The sequence below is a fragment of the Lepus europaeus genome, chromosome 11 (genome assembly GCF_033115175.1).
Source record: "Lepus europaeus isolate LE1 chromosome 11, mLepTim1.pri, whole genome shotgun sequence".
NCBI classification, from domain to species: domain Eukaryota; kingdom Metazoa; phylum Chordata; class Mammalia; order Lagomorpha; family Leporidae; genus Lepus; species Lepus europaeus.
In genome coordinates, this window is record NC_084837.1 from 43,951,149 (window position 1) to 43,970,867 (window position 19,719).

General features: G+C 47.4%; 1 pseudogene; it reads right to left on the bottom strand.

The window, feature by feature from the left end:
* Positions 1 to 6,894: 6,894 nt before the first annotated feature.
* LOC133769423 (pre-mRNA-splicing factor 38A-like) lies at positions 6,895 to 7,870 on the bottom strand (annotated as a pseudogene).
* Between the last annotated feature and the right edge of the window lie 11,849 nt (positions 7,871 to 19,719).

The following is a 19,719-nucleotide window of genomic DNA, read 5'->3' on the forward strand; positions in this document are numbered from 1 at the left end:
TATGTTCCTAAATCTCAATATATGAAAAACATAAAATTGTTCACCTTAAATTTTAAAAATCTGCTTGTCCGCAAAAAGTAAATAAAAAAAATGCCGGGGTGCCCAACCAACAGCCGTGTGAGCTGTGAGTGCCACCTTGACACTGCCCAGCCCCAGCCAAGCCTTCGGATGCTGCAGCCCCACTTGGCATCTTGACTGCAAACTGATGAATGACTAAAATGGTCCTGGATTCCAAACTCTGTTATACAATTTTAAATAATAATATTTGTTGACGTAAGCTACTAAAAAAAAAAGTACTAGCAGTGTCTAAATAAAGTATAATAAAATAAAATCCAAAGTATATCAACATTTATAGAATTAATCTAAGTTTACAATATTGTTAAAGTGATTATTTTTGGAGTAGGGCAATCACTTTATCAAATTGTGGGTATGATTTAAGTTCATGCAGTGGTAGGATCCTTGGATCAAAAAGTTTGGTGTTTTTTGAACATGGAAATATGTACTGATATAAATTTTCAGACCATTACTGTGATTTCAAGTAGGATATATTTATTTAGTAAGAATGAACCTAGTTAAAGCTTGATTTATAGTTGACTATGGAGGTTGCAGTCGGATGTAAACATTCTAGGGAGGCAGTGAAAAGAGAGTGGACTTTGTCATTGGAAGTCAGCCTTCCTCCGCCTAGCGGTGCCGGCACACCGGGTTCTAGTCCTGGTCAGGGCACTGGATTCTGTCCCAGTTGCTCCTCTTCCAGGCCAGCTCTCTGCTATGGCCCGGGAGTGCAGTGGAGGATGGCCCAAGTGCTTGGGCCCTGCACCCCATGGGAGACCAGGATAAGCACCTGGCTCCTGCCTTCGGATCAGCGCAGTGCACCAGCCGCGGCGGCCATTGGAGGGTGAACCAATGGCAAAGGAAGACCTTTCTCTTTGTCTGTCTCTCTCTCTCTCTCTCTCACTGTCCACTCTGCCTGTCAAAAATAAAAATAAAATAATAAAAAAGTCAGCCTGGCATCCCAGCTCACTGACAGCACCCGGGAGCATGACTGGGGAACGCTGTATACAGATGCGGGCCAGCATCTTTTTTTTTTTTTTTTTAGGATTTACTTATTTATTTGAAAGTCAGAGATATACAGAGGAAGACACACACACACACACACACACAAAAGAGATGTTCCATCTGCTGGTTCACTTCCCAAATGGCTGCAACGGCAGAGCTGGGCCAATCCACAGCCAGGAGCTGGGAGCCTCTTCTGGGTCTCCCACATGGGTGCAGGGGGCCCAACCTTGGGCCATCTTCCACTGCCTTCCTAGGCATGTTAGCTGGGAGCCGGATTGGAAGTGGAGCAGCCAGAACTCGAACCAGTGCCCACGAGGAATGCCAGCATCACAGGTGGGGGCTTTACCCGCTATGCCACAGCGCCAGCCCCGAGGGCCAGCATCTTCCTTTGAGGAAGAGTTGGAGAATTGCTAGCCCCAGTCTCGCTGTTGGAATCCAAAGGGTGGGTTTATTCTCTTTGCTGAGGTCGTGGTGGCAGACACAACGCAGTATGAAGAAACTCGCAGCATTGCTTCTGAGCTTCATCTCCCTGGTGTCTGTTTTCAGCGAAGCCTGTCCTGGAGTACTTAACACTGCTCTCAGGCACATTGCCCATCCTCGACCTTGTGGAACTTTTTCCCCTCCAGAATTTATAATCTTTTACATAATAGGTAACTTATCAGCTTTATGATTTTTTTCTGTCCCCTTTCTCTAGAATGCAAACTCCTTGAGGGTGATCTCTTTTCCCTTTAGTTGGGAGGAATTCGTATCCTTTTCAGTGTAAATTATATTGGCCTCTGGCCACTTAGAGACCAGCTTCACCTGTAGAACATCACTTGGCTGTCAGCGATCAGGGATAGTCAAAGGCTTTGTCCTTCCAACAAGGTCATTCCTACTGGACATCTAGTCCAAAGACATCTGACTTCTGTGGAGATATTCTCAATAGAAATCCCTTTTCATTTTGCATGGTAATGTTGATTCTGAGTTTTAGTGAAAGATGAAAGTGCAGTGTGTCCAATTTTTCAACCACTTTGGAAACACTAGATAATGTTGTTACCAAGTCTTAAAATAGAGCTTGTTTGGCTAGTAAGAGTCACTTCTTAAAAAGATGTTTCAGCTACATAATTTAGCATTTACATTTTAGTTTAAAAGTAATTCATGTGTTTATAGCCCGAGTGGATTTGTTCTAGAATAGCTTTCAGTAAGGGGGCATATAAGAGTCTACCCAGTAAGACCACACAGCTCGTGACATCTCTGACCATGTTCTGACAAACATGCAGAGAATAGCCACATTGTCACAGACACCGTCAGGTCCCTGCTCGTCCTGCTTGGCAGCTGGGAACTTTGATGATTGGGGCCATTTTTTGAAACAACATAGAAGGTAAACTTCCAGTGGGTAATACGATGTGAAAGATGCGGTGGTTGGGGAAAGTCAAGGCTAGGACAGGCAGTGCGGTTCATTTCCTTTTCACCTTGCAGTGGAGGTGTTTGGGAAGTGTTTTGCTATGAAACTCACGACTTTGATGTATGGTCCTTTGGTGTGTTCATGCTTTCATCATTTAGCCCTCTTCTCTTCCTTGTGGCTCTCCCCCATCATAATTTTTGAGCTTTTTTCATCTGTTGGTCATGATGCTATGTTGTGGGTGGACTAAGACAAACAAAATTTTGACACTCTCTTGTAGGGGCATTTGCCTTAATGAGTAGGTAAGTTTGTATATGGAAAACCTTTATCATTTAGCTTCTGTAACATGCCTTGTCAAGATCTGGCATAATGAAGAGATCAACTCTTAAGAATAATAACATCACTATCTCACAACTGCAGAAATGTTAGTTTCTTCAAAATAAAGGCCTAGGTTCTCTAGGTCCTTCCTAGCAACAGCAACCAAAAGGAGTCCAGGCTTAGGAGTCACTGAGCTTCTTCTTAGCCCTGTAGCCACCTAAGTCCTTGCATGAGAAAAGTACAGGATTATTGGTTAATTCCAGCAGTGTACCTTGGAGGTGGGAGAGACACGTCTATTAAAATTTAGACGAGGTAAAGGCTCTGATGGCAAACTTTGAACAGCGTGGGATTTTCTTGAGTGCCTGGATGGGAGGCCAGAGCACTGTTTGTGGATTGGCCAGGGAAGTAGACCAAAATCAATAGACATGGCTGTGCTCTCAAGTAGAGGTCAGTAGAAGGCTCCAGCTAACGTGTAGACTTTTCCCAGTGCCTTCTGTTGTACACCTCCCAGGAGTATTAGAATTGCTCACTGTCAGATGAAAGACAAGGTCATGAGCATGGATGAGTTGAGGGACATGGGGGCTACAGAGAGGTGCTTATGAGCCTCGGGATGAGGACCGGGACTGCTAACAGGGCAGCCACAGGTACTACCCAGAGACCATGCTTTCTCAGCTGTCATTTGCTACCTGCTTTGGCATTACTGAATCAACTGACCCTCAGCAAAAGCTTTTTGCTGAAACTGAAACTGACCCTGGTTGATTGTCGGTCTAACAGTGTAATTCTGATGGTCGGAAACTCAGACTAACTCACAGATGGGTTGGCTTCGCCGTGAGGATTCACATAGCTGCAGATTATGGTCATGTTGCTAGCCTATGGGGCCCAGGGACAGTCATGTGGCCAGGACCCGTGAATCTGCCAAGTAGTTCTGAAAAGGCAGCGAGTGTGCTGTGATTCGAATGGCACAGATTTTTCATCTCCCCTCTCAGCACTCAAGAGTTATCTTTGTTCTATTGGCCCTTGAATAGCATTCCGTCTTCCACCTGATATGGTTCCTTCTGCACACCTTGTCCTCAGACTTCTTAAGAAACAGCATCTATAGGCTCAGCCACTGTCCTGTATGGGATTTCTCTCCTTGGCTAAGGTTGCCCTGTGCAAGCTTATACCTTCAAGGGCCATTTTGGTACAACTGTCAATGGCTGTTATGGTAGGTCATGTGGTCCAGGCAAATATGGCAGCCTCCCTCAGCAATGGCCAAATAAGAAGTAGGTACTAAAAATCCTTGTGCAATCCATTTCTTGTGACTGGAATTCAATGATCAAGTCTCATGCGGAAGTAGAGTCAAGTACAACTTAAAAAAGTTCACGGGAAATGTGTATTATGAGAAAACTATGCATGCATTCCAGAATTTTCACAGCAAAATAAATTTATCTGTAATTCTATAGGAACTTAAAACTTTTTAAAATTTTATTTGAGGGGCTGGTGCTGTGATGTAGCAGGTAAAGCTGCCACCTGTGGTACCGGCATCCCATGTGAGTGCCAGTTGGAGTTCCAGCTGCTCCTCTTCTGATCTAGCTCTCTTCTATGCTAAGTAGAAGATGGCCCAAGTCCTTGGGCCTCTGCATGCATGTGGGAGACCCAGAAGTAGCTCCTGGCTCTTGGCTTCAGATTGGCCCAGCACCAGCTGTCGTGGCCATTTGGGGAGTGAACCTGCAGATGGAAGACCTCTCTCTGCCTCGGCCTCTCTGTAACCCTGCCTTTCAAATAAATAAATTTATTTTTTTATTTGAGAGGCAGAGAGAGAAAGAGAGTATGTATTCCCATACTGTGGTTCATTCTCCAAATGCCCACAAAGGCCAAGGAGCCAAACCTAGGAGTCGGGAACTTCATACAGGTCTCCCACGTGGGTAGGAGGAACTCGCCTACTTAAGTCATCACTTGCAGCTATCTAGGGTGCACTGTAGCAGGAAACTGGAATCAGGAGTGGGCTCAGGACTTGAACCCAGGCACTCTGGCCATGGGGCAGGAGAATTGCAACCAGCGGCTCACTTGCTAGACTGTCCCACCATGAACTTTTTGAAGTAAGCTTGTGTATTACATACAACACATTAAGGGTGGTCTGATATTAGACTCCATCCTTGTATTCACAGACAAGCTGTGATAGCTAAATTTCCCACAAATACATCACTTGTCTCCCTGCGCAGCTCTGGGTCTTATCCACATGTGCCCGTGCTGCCGGTGGGCGGGTGGCACAGTGAAGAGCAACCTCTGGCTTCCAATCCCAACAGCAACACTTGGCTTTCTAGATCAGTGGTGTTGGGCGGGGGGGACCTCTTTCTGCCTCAGTATTCCCCACTTGTAAAATGGGCCTCAGAGGACCAACCTCATGGCTTTGTGGTGAAAGGCACAGGAAGCAGAGTGTGTAACCTGGATGTCCCAGGCCTAATCAGCACAGGGCACAACACGGTCTGGGCAGGCCCCAGGTCTCCCCTGTTAGTGGAGCCCCCAAGCAGAGGCCATGGTTATCAGCGTCTTGTTAAGGCTCTCTAGCTCTTTGGACGTGATCGATATGTTGGTGTCTGTCTTCTGGCCACTTGGCCATCTTGCCGTTGAATTCTTTCCAACCAGAAGGAAAGTATATTCCCCCCTTTACGTCCACCTGTGGTTGGGATGAGGGCAGAGGCTGCAGTGGTCACGTGGCTGTCGTCATGCCCTGCCCTGCTTGCTGTCAACAGGGCTCTTCCAATAGAAAGCTTTGTGCTCCAGGGCAAGGTTGGTTTTCACCCCACATCCTTCCCTGCCGGGATGCCCAGAGACTCCCCGGAGGGCTGGTTTTCCTCTCTCTCCCCCTCAGGAATGGTGATTTTGTTCCCCAAGTGGCTTCTTTTCGTTCCCACCCTGGTGGGTTACCTATGTCTAAATGCAAGTTGTGGACAGGGATTGCATGCTCATGCTGCTCAAACTGGGGATGGTCCTGTTGCATAGTGGGTAAAGCTGCTGTCTGCAGCTCCACAACCCCACATCTTAAGCACTTCCCATCTAGCTCCCTGCTGTGGCCTGGGAAAGCAGTGAAGATGGTCCAAGTGCATGGGCCCCTGCACCCATGGGGGAGACCCGGGAAAAGCTCCTTGCTTTGGATTGGCTCAGCTCTGGCCATTGTGGTCATTCGTGGAGTGGACCAGCAGATGTAAGACCTCTCCCTTTGTCTGTCTATGGCTCTCAAATAAATCTTGAAAAGACAGAAATTCAAGCGGTGCTTAGTACAGGGAAGGAGTCCTTGGCTGTGACTTACACACAGAAGCGCTCTTGCTGGGTGGTGCTTTACCCTTCAGTCAGCCCATGGAAACCCCCTCTGTGCAGCTGCAGCCCAGGGCACCATGAGGGTCTTCCAGAGTTTCACAGGAGGGGCCAGCGCTGTGCCACAGTGGGTTAAGCCACTGCCTGAGACATCGGCATCCCATGTGGGCTCCAGTTTGAGTCCCAGCTGCTTTGCTTCTGATCCAGCTCCCTACTAATGCACCTGGGAAGGCAGCAGATACTGGCCCAAGTACTTGGGCTCCTGGCATACACATGAGGGACCCGGATGGAATCCTAGGCTCCTGACTTAAACCTGGGCCAGCCCCGGCCATTTGGAAAGTAAACCAGTGGATGGAAGATGTCTGTCTCTTTCTCAATCTCTAACTTTGCCTTTCAGATAAATAAATCTTGAGGAAAAAATTTCATGGGAAAGCATGAGTTTCAAAATTTTTAAAAAACCCACAATAAGCATCTTCTAATTCCATTTCCACAAACTTTTTGGCATACCCTCAACTGTCCAATGCATGGGCAGTCTCCAGCACGTGGAAGATATTGTAACCACTCCTTTATTTCTTTAAAAATTTGCATGAACTTTTTGAAGAGCCCTCCTGAACCTAAATATGCATATCCAGAATATGTATTTGTGAATTTATGCATACACTATACACACACACATTGCAGACACATATCCATCCTTTGAGGGAACTGCCCTGCCTGCCGGCTGCTGATTCTACTGGGTATTTTCACGGCTTGTTAGTGTGTGCTCAGCTTTCATTGCTTTATTTATTTATTTATTTATTTATTTTAAAGAAAAGACCAAAATATTCTCATAGCTGCCTGGGGAGCAGGTCTTAATCCTTCCACGTAGACAGATGCCCTCATATACAGAGGAGGCCATTTGGACTAAAACCAAATTGAATCCATTACTCATTCCCTCTCCGGCTCTTCTTGGGGCTTTTCTTAGATCTTCCAGGAGACTTTGAGTGGCTCCTGTGTCTGTGACTGCGGTGATGACCTGGTGATTTGGAGCGAGATCTGTGCCGTCGATCTCTAGACCTGCTGCGGTGACGTCTGGGGCTCTTGCTACGAGGCCTTTCTCTACGAGGGGGTGGGCTTCTCTGTTTTGGAGATCGACTCCACCTTCTGGGTGACCGACTCCTACTCCTCCTGTAGGAGAGCGACGGGGCTTCGCCGGCGGTGATCAGGTGATGGCGCTCTTTCCAACTTCTCATCTTCTTCTTCACTGGACTCCATGTCATCCATGTCCTCTTCTAGAGCACTAACGCGAGGCTCCAGTGCTCAACTTCCTCTAGTACACAGCGTTTCTGTAGCCGAGGCAGAATGATATCACAGACTCTCACTGTGCAGCAGTTCATCAGTAAACTCGTCTACATGCATTAGTTCAAACTCCCCATTTCGGTTCTGGCTCTTGATTTTTCGATAGTCATTATACAAAGGCTCCAAGTACTTGTAGCAATCAATCGCAGTGCCTGTCAGCCTCATGTAAAGTGCCCCCAACATACGAACATACTTGAAATCTTCAGTTTTGACAAACTCTACAATGATATCCTTCTCAGGTTGAATTTGAAGCATCTTCAAGGTTAAACACAGAAAAGGAGTCGGTTTTATGTTGCCACCATAGACACCACCCACAAACCTTAACTCCATGGCTTTATCGACCACCAGTTCAGCCGTAAGCCCAAAGCACTCCTCTTTCCAGTACTTGGACTCATAGATTCGCGTCCGAATGATCTTCTCCACCAGGTACTGAGGGTTGGTGCTGTGGATGCTATGTGCATCCTTCACAGTATGGTTCTCCATTTTAGAACGCCTTCAGCCCCACTTCCGTCATGTTCTTTAATGCGTCTCATCCAGAGTAAAAAAAAACCGCTCATCATTGCTTTAGCAACTGTTCTATGAATCACCCGTTTTGTAAGTAGGAATTACATGCAAAATCTTGGTCACAGGTGGGGTGTGTGTGTGTGTATAGTGTTGATAGAGCTTACACAGATGTATGCCTTGTAGCTAAGAGGAAGCATTTGGACGTTTTCTGTCCTCTTTGGTACCTGACTGACGTCTTCACTGAAACTTGAACAAGGTGAGCCTCTGCGTGTCTGCTGGCCACCCGCTGCTTCTGCAGGCCCCCTGGGCTGCCAGAGGATACAGGCCCAGGGACAGGCAGGTGCAGCCTGCTGCTCTCTCAGCCCCGGGCACAGTCTTGGTGTTTGTCCCTGGGTGGGACGACGCTAGCAGGACCTCATACACGAGACCTATTTGTTGTCAGAATGCGTTTCTGGGTTCTGTCCTCACGTGCACTCTACAGAGGAGCCAGTTTCTCATGCATGTGGTGTGGGGACCCTGCAGCGTTGGCTGGCGAGTGAGGGAGGCTTTTCTGTGTGAAGACTTCTGCTTTCATGAGCACCCTGCGCTTGCAGGAGCTCCCGCCCCCAAGGGCCGGGTGAGAAGCACTTTCTGTCTACCCACTTCATGGCCGTGGTGGTCAGGTGATGGAACGCAGCCTGGTGTCAGAGCTCGCCCTGTGCTTGTGTCTGTGAGGTGGTTTTAACATGGGTCACTTTGAATCCCCTCCTTCCTAACCCTCTAGTTTTAGAAGCACTTGTTGCAGGGAACTGCTAAGGTGACAGCTTCCCAATTGGTGGTGTAAGTCACCCCCGATGCTCTCTCTTAATTTCTAGTGCTTCTTTTCTCTTCTTACAAAATGAAATCATTTCCATCTTAATTTTTAAAGAGATATTTTAAAAATTATTTTTAAAAGGTTTACTTATTTGAGAGGAAGAGCTATAGACAGAGGGAGAGACAGAGTTCTTCTATCTACTGGCTCACTGCCCAAATGGTTGCAAATGTCAGAGCTGTGCCGATTTGAAGCCAGGAGACTGGAGCTTCCTCTGGGTCTCCCACATGGGTGCAGGGGCCCAAGGACTTGGGCCATCTTCCACTGCCTTTCCAGGCCATTAGCAGGGAGCTAACTCAGAAGATGAGCAGCCGGGACACAAACCAGCACCCATATGGGATGCTGGTGCTGCAGACAGATGCTTAACCTACTATACCACGATGCTGGCCCCTCGTCTTAATTTTTTTTAAAGATATACAGTCCTTATAGACAAAGATAGGGGATGTGGCCCTGCAGTCAAATCATAGGATGCCGAATACAGCATGTGCAGCATAAACACTGGCTGATTTGGCTGCCAGGGCACCAAGGTGACAACAGGCATACATTCCCCACATGCGGATCACATGGGGATGACCACATCAGATGCACACCTGCAGAATGAGAAAATCATTTGATTCATTTTCTCTCTTCTGGATACTATAGCTCGCCAATGAATGTGCACAGGAAAACCCAGGTTAGAAGGGAAACTGAATGGGCATATTCAAAAGTAGTGCTGCTTAACAATGTTTTAATCAGTTAATTTGCTTTAGAGAGAGAGCTCCCATCTATTGATTCATTCCCCAGATGCCTGCAGCAGCGGAAGCTGGGAGCTCAGTGCAGGTCTCCCATGTGGGTGGCTAGATTCCAACTACCTGCGCCATTCCCTGCTGCTTCCCAGGGTCTGTGTTAGCAGGAAGTTACCTTAGGAGCTGGATGAGGTTTTCAGACCCAGGCACCCTGGTGCGGGGCACAGGCCTCCCAAGCAGAGGCCATGCTACTAGGCCAAACTCCCACTCTGGGAAAAGCTGCTTTAGTTTTCCTTCACCCTGGTTATCTGTCTTCTGGATGTATCTGGGGCAAGTCTAGCAACCTGCGGGCTTCTGTGTTGACAAGAAAAGTGGAGCGTGAGAGGGGGTGGAGCGGGGAACGAAAACACTGGGTGAGAAGGGCCAACTGCCTGCCGAGGACAAAGGACAGAGGTCTCTTTGATGTGGGAGCTCATTTCTGCTTTTTGAAAATAGCATGCGGATTTTTACCAGCTTCAGAGTCAATGTGGTCTCCTTCAGCCTCGCCGTTGGCTTGCTTTCCCTCCAAACACAAGCAGCTTATTGGGAACCTGAGCGGCAAGCCGTCGGGAGCTGCGGGATTGTCTCCGGGCTGGATCCACTCTGATGTCTGTGTCAGGTCGTTGGCCACCAAGCGCTTCTCTGAATTTGGGCAACATGAATGCCACGGCTCAAAGGCTGAATCTGTGTCTTTGTGGAGCCTCTTGGTGTCACGTCAAGATTCAGAGGCTGGGCCAAAGTAGATGCATGGGTGTAGACCCTGGCTGATCTGGCCAGGAGGGTGGCCAAGGGGAAGGTGACAGCTGGCACACGTTCCCCCTCGCAGACCACACGGGGGCGATCACAGCAGAAGCTGCGCCAGGAGGGAGGCAGCGCAAATCACAGCTGACACCTGGGGCACGAGAGCGTCTGTTGACTTACTTCCTGCCTTCCTGTGACTCAGGCCTGGCGTTGACCTGGAACATTCTGCGGTAGTCAGAGAGCTGGTGTTTGAACCGCAGCCCAAGTGGAGGCCAGCAAGGGAGACTGGCCGTGTGCACCCACAGGGCTGCCCCTTTGGCTCCATCTTGTAGCAGCTGGGGAGAGGTGCAGGATGGATGTAGCATCTGGCTTTGCCATTTACAGAATCTGTCCTCGAGGGCTGGTGTCATGGCCACAACAACTTTACTACACCACATGGCGACCCCCCCGCACCCCCCCCCCCCGAGTCTTTGTGGCTGTAGTCTCGGGCTCATCTGGATGTAACCACATCCAGTCCAGAGGTTGTGGTGCAAGGGCTTGGCACCTGCTGCTTGTCTGTGAGAAGCACTCCGTGGGGACCCGCAGCACCTTGGGACTGTAATGGCAGCTGCTGGGGACAGTTAGCAGCTCCCGAGGGGATCTCGGAGCCCAGCCTCTTGGAACGTACAGCGCAGGCCATGGTGACAGCTAACATGGAGTGAGCTTCAGATCCTGTGCCTGCCTCTTTCATATACTGTGGCTTTTAATCTGAGCGGCAACCTTAGGAAGTTGCACAGTTATTTCCCCCTTTTGAGAGGAGAGGCGACTGGTGCTTACAGAGATTAAGTTCAAGACCACACAGCTAAAAAGGGTTGAGGCTGGGACTGAATTCAAGCAAGGGTCCAAACGCTTTATTACACATTGGTATTTTTCAGAGTTGACACAGGTAACAACCTTTGTAGGGAGGCTTCTAATGTTTCACTAATGACAAGATATGGTAGAACTGGATGTGGATTCTATATATTCTCTGTCAAATCCAGTGGGATTTTCTCGCCTTAACTCTTATCCGGGTGTCTGAGCCTCAGCGATGATGAGAACAGACTGCAAGTCAAATGACTCTAATTTGGTACTTTGGAGTCAAGGAGGCCAAAGAAGGGGAATTTCAAGAAGGGAGTAGGCAGTGATGGCAAACACCATGGAGAGAGAAAGCGGGGACCTTAGAATATCCCTTCAGTTTTGCTGTCAGATTTAGTGAGCAAAAAATATTGTCTCCGTATGTACCAGAGGGGATGTAACTTTATGTATGGTCCTAAATTCAAAATATATAGAAGTACACACTGAAAAGTCTCCAGATCTGCCTCTCATTCCTGTACCTCAGCACCTAGTTTCCTTTATAGGAAGCAAACACTATTACCAATTGATTATATGTCCTTCCTGAGATATTCCAAACACATATAATAAGTGAGTGCAGTGACCCCTCCCTCCCTCCCTCCCTCCTTTCCTCCTTCCCTTTGCTTTCTGAAACACCATAGAGTATCACACTCCATGCAGTGTTCTGCACCCCCTCTTTTTATATTTACCAAGATCTGAGATGAAGAAGGTGCCAACACCTCGGAAAGATGCTGGAAATGGCCTTCTCTTTCAAGAACAGCCCTACTCACTTCCTTGGGGTTTGGCAAGGTATTGGGAGCAAGTAGATAGGGTGAGGGCCATTCGTGCTCTAAGGGCCACCTGTGCTAGGTCTAAACCCAACGGAATTGGGTTCCTGCTGAGAGATTTCCTTACCCCCTACAGCACTACATCATGATGCAGAAACTTCACTTCTGAAAGTGGTATGCTTCCTTATACATCAGCTAGACGCAGCCATGATATTGGCTTCAATCTCTTGGGAAATAAGGCAAGTTATAGATCTGGCTTTGTAACTCTAGCATCCCCAGAGTATCTTGCACACTGGAGGCCTTTAGTGAACTCTGAATGAAATGCGTGAAGGCACACGGCCCCACTGGATTTTGGAAGTACAGTCAACGAGAGTTTGCAACCAGACTTTGCCTCCTTGTGTCGTCTGTTCTCCCCTCACACGTTTGCTTTAGGTGCCAATCGGCCTCTGCCACTCGGTCCTGGTTCTGGTGCAGAAACGTACCTAGACAGTCCATCAGCTGAAATACCTCGGTGGCGTCTCTCAGTCACCTGATCTATCCACTGATTACTCGTTGCACATGGGAAAGGTTCTAGACTGAGATCTGATCAGTTTCAAATTCCATCACCTACTAACGGAAGTGGCCTTGGACTGTGGCTTAATTCTGGACTGACGCTTCTTCCCCTGTAAAGCAGGGGTAGTACTACCTACTAATTAGATGAACTAACGTGTAGAGCACCTACTGACAATAACAAAATCTTAGATCCCTTTTCTTTACTGCCTCCTGTCAGCTGATGAGTACAGCTGGTCATTACTAGTTCTTGGTACAGATTAACTTGTACGTTTGAATGTAGGTTTATATTGGTTTTCTGTGAGTCTGGTGGGGATTTTGAAATGTTAATAACAGAAGGGTACTTGAGGATTGCGTAACCCAACTTTTTTTTTGAAGTACACTGTACATGGTGAGAAATTCATTTGTGTATGAGCTGCATAATTTAAAAACATTACTAAGAATCAAAACATATCTTAACATCACAATATAAAAAAATTCCAAAAAAATTTAATTCTATATTCTGAAACAGTCATAGGCCTAGTGTAAATAATTTATCAAATGCAACAAAAACCAAAGAGAATTCTGGTATCTCACAGACAGGGGGGTTTTTGATGCCTGGCTCTTATTCTGTGAGTGTGTCTCAACTCTGTCCACATCTGTGCGTGATGGGTGCCAGCGTCAGTATTGCCAGTGCTGGAAAGAGAAGGTGTTTTTTCAGAACCAGCAAGACTGTTATCTTGTCCAGATTAGGCAGTTGCCTCCTGAATTCCACTTCCCCTTCCCCATCAAATGGAAATGCTCCCCAACTCTCTTAAGCCAAAAGGGAATTTAGTGGCTCAGTTCATTGAAGAAGAGACTTCAGGTTATGTCTTCACCCTGTTCAAGTCAGTTTCTCTTTGTTATGGCTTTTATTGTCTTGTAGTGTCTGGGTAAGTTTTGATTTGATTATAGACATTATCTTCATCTTATTGCGTGCTAGCTATTTTTGTATTGCATTATTCTTGAGCTTTCTGGGGCATGGATGGTGAAGTTACTTGGAGACATTTTGGTCATTTTGGGTCTTGCTTGTTAGGTTTGTGAGGTGGGATCAGAATGGTGCTTAGTCCAGAGCTGGTTTCTTCCACCACCAAGGGGGTCTGTATCGATCCTGTGCCTGATACCTGGTGCACCAGGAGGCTCTCCACTCTGACTTGTGAGAGAGACTTCCCGGCTGCACGAGAGCACAGAGGATTGTTGACTTCCAATGCTCAGAGGTGGTTCTTCCCCTGGCCTTGGGATTTCCTCACACACATACATCAATTGGTACTCAGCTGAATACTCAGGGGGACTTTGTGCAAATCTCCAGAACTCCCTTCTCATGTAGCTCTCTTCTCTTGGGCACCTTGTTCTGTGAAATGCAGCTGCCTCAACCTCCCTGGATGTCCAACCCTCTCTGGCTGGCCCTGCCTGTGCTGCAGCCTAGACAGTGTTTCTCTCAGGGAAGCAAGCTGGGGAAATGAGGGGGCTCACCTTGTCTCCTCTGAGAGGTACTGTCCTGTGTGTCCCCTGTCCAAGGCCTAAAACCATTGTTTCTTCTATTTTGTTTGCATTTCCTGGGCTTTCTTAGAATGTTTAAATTATCCATTAGGCTTTGCCTCTCTTCCAAGGCTTGTGTGGCTCTGTGGCTGTCAAACTCAGGTTATGGTGATGATAGGCCGAGGAGTTCAGTTGTCAGTAGGATGTCTCTGGGCTCTGTGTGGGCTCCCTTTTCAGGCTTCTTGGGAGGTGATGTTAACACCTCATATTAACACTCATATTGAAGGACCTCCAGGGTTTTTTTAAGCTGATTTATTTTTATTTAGTATATTTATTTAGTAGGCAAAGCCACACACACCACACACACACACACACACACACATACACACACACAGCAAGATTCTTGGATCTGCTGATTCACTCCAAAATACCTGCAACAGCTGCAGCTAGGCCAGGCCAAAGCCAGGAACCTGGAACTCCGTTTGAATCTCCTACATGGGGGGCAGGGACTCAACCACTTGAGCTATTACCTGCTACTTCCTAGGATCACATTAGCAGGAAGGTAGATCGGAAGTAGAGTAGCTAAACTTGAATCAGGCCCTTCAATATGGGATATGGGCATCTCAAGCAGCAGCTTAACTCATTGATCCAAAAAGCCCACCCCAAGCCATCCAGTTTAAGTCCAGCAGAAGAGGGAGTAGCCCTCTGGTGCCTCTCAAGCAGCGACCTCTGCAGGAGCCTAACTTCTGACCTCATTGGCTGGGTTTTGTTACCTGTCTATCCCTTAACCAATTACTGCTGTTGTCAGTAATGATATTGGCTCCACCAGAGACATATGGGACAGAGGTGACAAAAATCAGGGAAAATACTGGCAGGCAAATCAACTTACATTCTCACAACCAGTTTACTGTAATCTTGGGAGTCCTAGGGTTTGTGCAGTTGTCTCTGGATTTTTAGATTACTGCACCATCTTGGCACATAGTTTTTTGTGTTATAACAAAATACCTGATACTGGGTAACTCATAAAGAGGTCTTGGCTGATGATTCTGGTGGCTGGAGGCCCAAACAAGATGGTGCTGGCTTTCTGTCAGAGGTCCGCTGACTGTGTCATAACATACCAGAGTAGAGAAGAGAGGGAGCCGGCAGAAGGAGCAGGTGTATGGATAAGGAAGCCAGAGATGGAGAAGTTCCTGGTTTGACTGTAACAACCTGCTCTGCAAGAGTGAAAGTGCACTGCTGTGAGCAAAGCTCCCTTAAAGCTCTAAACACATCCCAGCACGCGCTCCTTCTTAAAGGTTCCTCTGTGTCTCAACCTCACCACATTGGGGTCCAAGCTTCCGGTACCTGACCCTTGAGGGAACAAACCCCATAGCACCTTGGTATGGAGCTGCACGGCTGGGCTAATACTTGATTTAGAACCATCATGGGGTTCCCATTGCAAATATTTAAAACCCAGTACTCACAAGTCGTCATCCAGGAATCTCTTCTGATATGTTTTTGAAATTCTTCTGTTCTGTTGAGCCCAGAACAGTTCCACAAGTGAAGTCAATCAGCCCCTAAATCTCTCTGCTTCATCTAGGTCTGCGTTGACGTGGGCACTTGAACAAACCTTGTTTCCAGTTAGCTTTATTCACACGCTCTCAGCAAGTCTCATCGGCCCCTGCAATTAGGAGGCTCTATACCTTACAATTTTAAAACGGGGGGAAATTTTCACCACATGTCCACAGTTATAATGATCTGTGTGCATTTAAGTGAATTTAAATCTTTATACCCTGTTCCAGCTTGTCTTGAATTACAAAGATTGTCAATTTTAAGGGCATGAGTTGAAAGCTCATAATTTTGAACATTGTACATGTATTCTGAACATGCCAGGATGTGGGTTTGACTTGTCGTTTGTAGCACAAAATTATCTGGTCATCAATGGAATGGAAGATTCGAGTTTAGGGTTAACTTCTGTTTTGACCTGAATTTCCTTGTCTTTTAAAATTTTACCTCTTCCGTTCAGTGTAGAGCCGTATCTGTGCTAAGTGAATTGGCCTCTCTTGTGTTTCTATCAAACAAGTACAGATTTTCTTGCAAGGCTCTAGGGCCGCTAGTTCACAAGCGGCAGCTCCGTAGGTCAGGCGTTTGGCTCCTTGGCCGTCCTGAGTTAGCTGGTTCGGGTGTGCTGCACTGCCTGAAGGGGAACACTAGACTCCCCTGCTCATGCAACCTTCTGTACACACAAAGCGCAGGGAGACGGACTGACCCGGCTGATGGGGAGCAAGGCTCTTGGCCTCCTGTTCCCCAGCCTGGGAATTTTTGGGTGTAGGAAGAGGAAGATTTGGAGCGGATGGGTGTGCATTCCCTCTGTCTCCACTAGGTGCTGGCTGTGACCCTGAGCAAGGGACTTCCCTCTGTGAGCTTGTTTCCATCTATAAAATCTGGTTTCTGTCTATAAAACTGGTGGTGTAAGGAGGTAAGTGCCACTTTCTGTAAAGTGTCCTGTTTCCTTCCTAGTCCACCCCTGTTCTGAGCTTTCTCAGGGCAGGAATCAATTCTGTCGAGAAAAATCACACTGAGAATGTGGATACGGCTACTTTCGGAACGGGCCAGGCCATGGGCTGTTGCTGCACCCTCTGTGATGTGGGATCCTGCGGAAGGCCAGGCTGGGTAACGGCCACCAGGACGGACAGCGCTAAGCTGTGGGCAGTCTGAGAAGGGCCAAGGTCTTCCCCACAAAGATTTTTTAAGAAACCCAAGAATGTTTATAGGTCCCCTTGAAAGGTTATTTCAGAACTGTGGCAATAGGCTTCTTTATATCTATAAGATGGGGTGTTTATGTGAACTTAAGACAGCATTGAAAACAATACTGTACATTTATTGTTGAGACTGTTTTTACAACTTAGTTTTTTTTTTTTTTAATTTATTTGAAAGAGTTGGAGAGAGGGAGAGAGGGAGAGAGAGGAGTGAGTTGGTCTTTCATCTGCTGGTTCACTCCCCAGATGGCCACAACAGCCAGAGCTGGGCCGATCAGGAGCCAAGAGCCAGGAGCTTCTGTGTCTCCCACGTGGGTGCAGGGGCCCAAGGACTTGGGCCATCTTCAGCTGCTTTCCCAGGCCACAGCAGAGCTGGATCGGAAGTGGAGCAGCCAGGACTCCATATGGGATGCCAACACTACAGGTGGTGGCTTTATCCACTACACCCCTACAACTTAGTTTTAAATGCAAAAATAACATGAAAAAAGACCCTCTCCTTTGTGCAAAATGTGAAGTGTTTGTGGTCTAATTTCCACCATAGCGGAAACAAAGGAAAATTGTCTTCTCTTCTGTAGCTTAATCCCTCAATCAGCTTTGTTGTCTGTATCCAACATTCTCACCTGATGCCCTCAGCATAAGCTGCAGACCACGTGGCCTCTGCTTTGGAGGGAAGATGAGGGAGAGGAGAGGTGGCTATGACCCCACCCCTCCCATGCACGCATGAGTGCTCCTCCTCTCCCTCTTTGGTTCAGCCGAAGTGGATCCCGGAGAAGCACTCTGTTATATGGTACTGGCCAAACTTCCCTGTGCAGGGGGTCACATTCGGCCAGAGTCTGGTCCAAACTCACACCTGCACTGGGGACCAGGTGGCAAGGGAATTAAGAAGCAGCTTCCTCACGCCCACTTCAGGGGTGTTCTGCTGGTTTGGGGTGAAGCATTCTAGAGAGTATCCTGGATTACTCTAGAAGGGCCAGTGTAATCACAAGGGTCCATTATATCTGGGAGGAGGGGGAGAAATTAGTGTCAGAGGGACACAACGTGAGACTTGAGTGGCCATTGCTAGCTGACAACGTGGAAGGGGGCCTGGAGCCAAGGAACGTAGCAGCCTCTCAAGCTGGAAAAGGCACATCTCGGGGTCCCCCGCAAACCTCCAAAAAGGAATGCAGCCTGGCCCACCACTCCCTGATTGTAGCTCAATGAGACGTATTTTAGTCTTTTTTTTTTTTTTTTTTTTTTAAGATTTATTTATTTGAAAGTCAAAGTGAGAGAGGCAGAGACAGAGAAATCTTCCTTCTACTGGTTCACTCTCCAAATGGCTGCAACGGCCGAGCTGGGCCAATCTGAAGTCAGGATCCAGCAGCTTCTTCTGGGTCTCCCACACGGGTACAGGGGCCCATTCACTTGGGCCATCTTCAGCTGCTTTCCTAGGCCATAGCAGAGAGCTGGATTGGAAGTGGAGCAGCTGGGACTTGAACCAGCACCCTTATGGGATGCTGGCACTGCAGGCGGTGGCTTTACCTGTTATGCCACAGTGCTGACCTGAGACCTACCTATTTTAGATTTCGTACATCTAGAATTGTCAGACAACACATTTACGGTGTTTTATGCTTGTGGTAATTCGGTACAGCACCAATGAGAAACTAATACAGATATTGGAGGTTCTGTCTTTAGAAGTCTGACTTGGGTTTCTGCTAAATCTTTTGTGCTTCTACTTAACAAGTCCAGTCTTTCTCCTAGTTTCTTAAACATATGGAATAATGGTAAGTACATCAATGTCCTCATTAACTTTATAGCATCCCTGACACAGTTGGTTATATTTAATAATTTTATGCTTGTGATAAGTTGTTTTCCTGCTGTTTTATATTTTTGGTAAATCTTGGTTAGATTTCAAATTTCACTGTGCTGGCTGTTGAGTACTTTTGTATTCCTAAGCTCTGGGGCTTTGGTCTGAGACACTCTTATGGTTTGAACAGGATATTTGAACTGCAAAGTCTTATGTTCATGGATTAAGAGGGGAGAGTTCCTCTAACTATGGCATCTGGGAGGTGGGCCTTTCTTGAGGTCTTTAGGCCACTGGGGTTGCCCTCGGAAGGCAGTTTTCATGTGAGGGTTGATTATTTACTCTGAGTTAGACTAGCTTCTGTATATGCTTCCTGGCTCACCATGTAGTTCTCTCTCTGCCACTGCCAGCCTCCATCAGGTACCAGGCTAACGGTGCTGCCGATCCAGGGCTATGAACCTTGCAACCATGCAGAGTTAAACCTCCCTTCCTAGAAGCTCCTCACAGGGATTTTAAAGTAATGGAAAGCTGACTACCATAGACCTTTTTAAGTCACTTGGAAGCAGTTTGATTCTTGTGGGTGATACTCTTAAGTTTCATTAGGCAGGACTGGAACAGTGCTTAAGCCAAGACTATTTTTGCCTCATTACTAAGACAAAATATTTGAGTTTTTTGGTCAATTCCTTGTGAATTATGAGTTTCGCTACTTTGGCTGGTTCTCGGTCCATGTGAGCTCTGAGAATTACTGATCCTTTGGGTGGTTCTTTGCCCAGCCTCAGATAAATTCCTCAGAAGCACACACTGATAGGTACTGCACTGAGTAACAGAGAACCCTCTGCTGAGTTCGAGTGCTCTATGCATCTCTCCCCTCTCTGGTACCCTATCTTTTTAAGAAAGTTTTATCTAGTTGAAAGTCAGGAGAAGCAGATCTTCCATCTGCTGGCTCACACCCTAAATGGCTGCAACAGGCAGGGCTGGGCCAGGCCACAGCCAGGAGCCTAGAACTCCCTCTGGGTGTCCCACATGGGTGGCAGGGGCCCAAGCACTTGGGCCATCTTCCGTTGCTTTCCCAGGTGCATTAAGAGACCTGGGTCAGAAGTGGAGCAGCCAGGACTTGAGCCAATGCTCATGTGATACAGGTGTTGCAGGCCATGGTTTAACCTGTGCCACAATGCTGGTCCCTGCTGGTCCCCCACCTTGAAAACTTGGTCTTCTCGGTCTCCCCAGCTTCCCAGTATATGCACACAGCCCAGAGACTTATTCCAGGCAAAC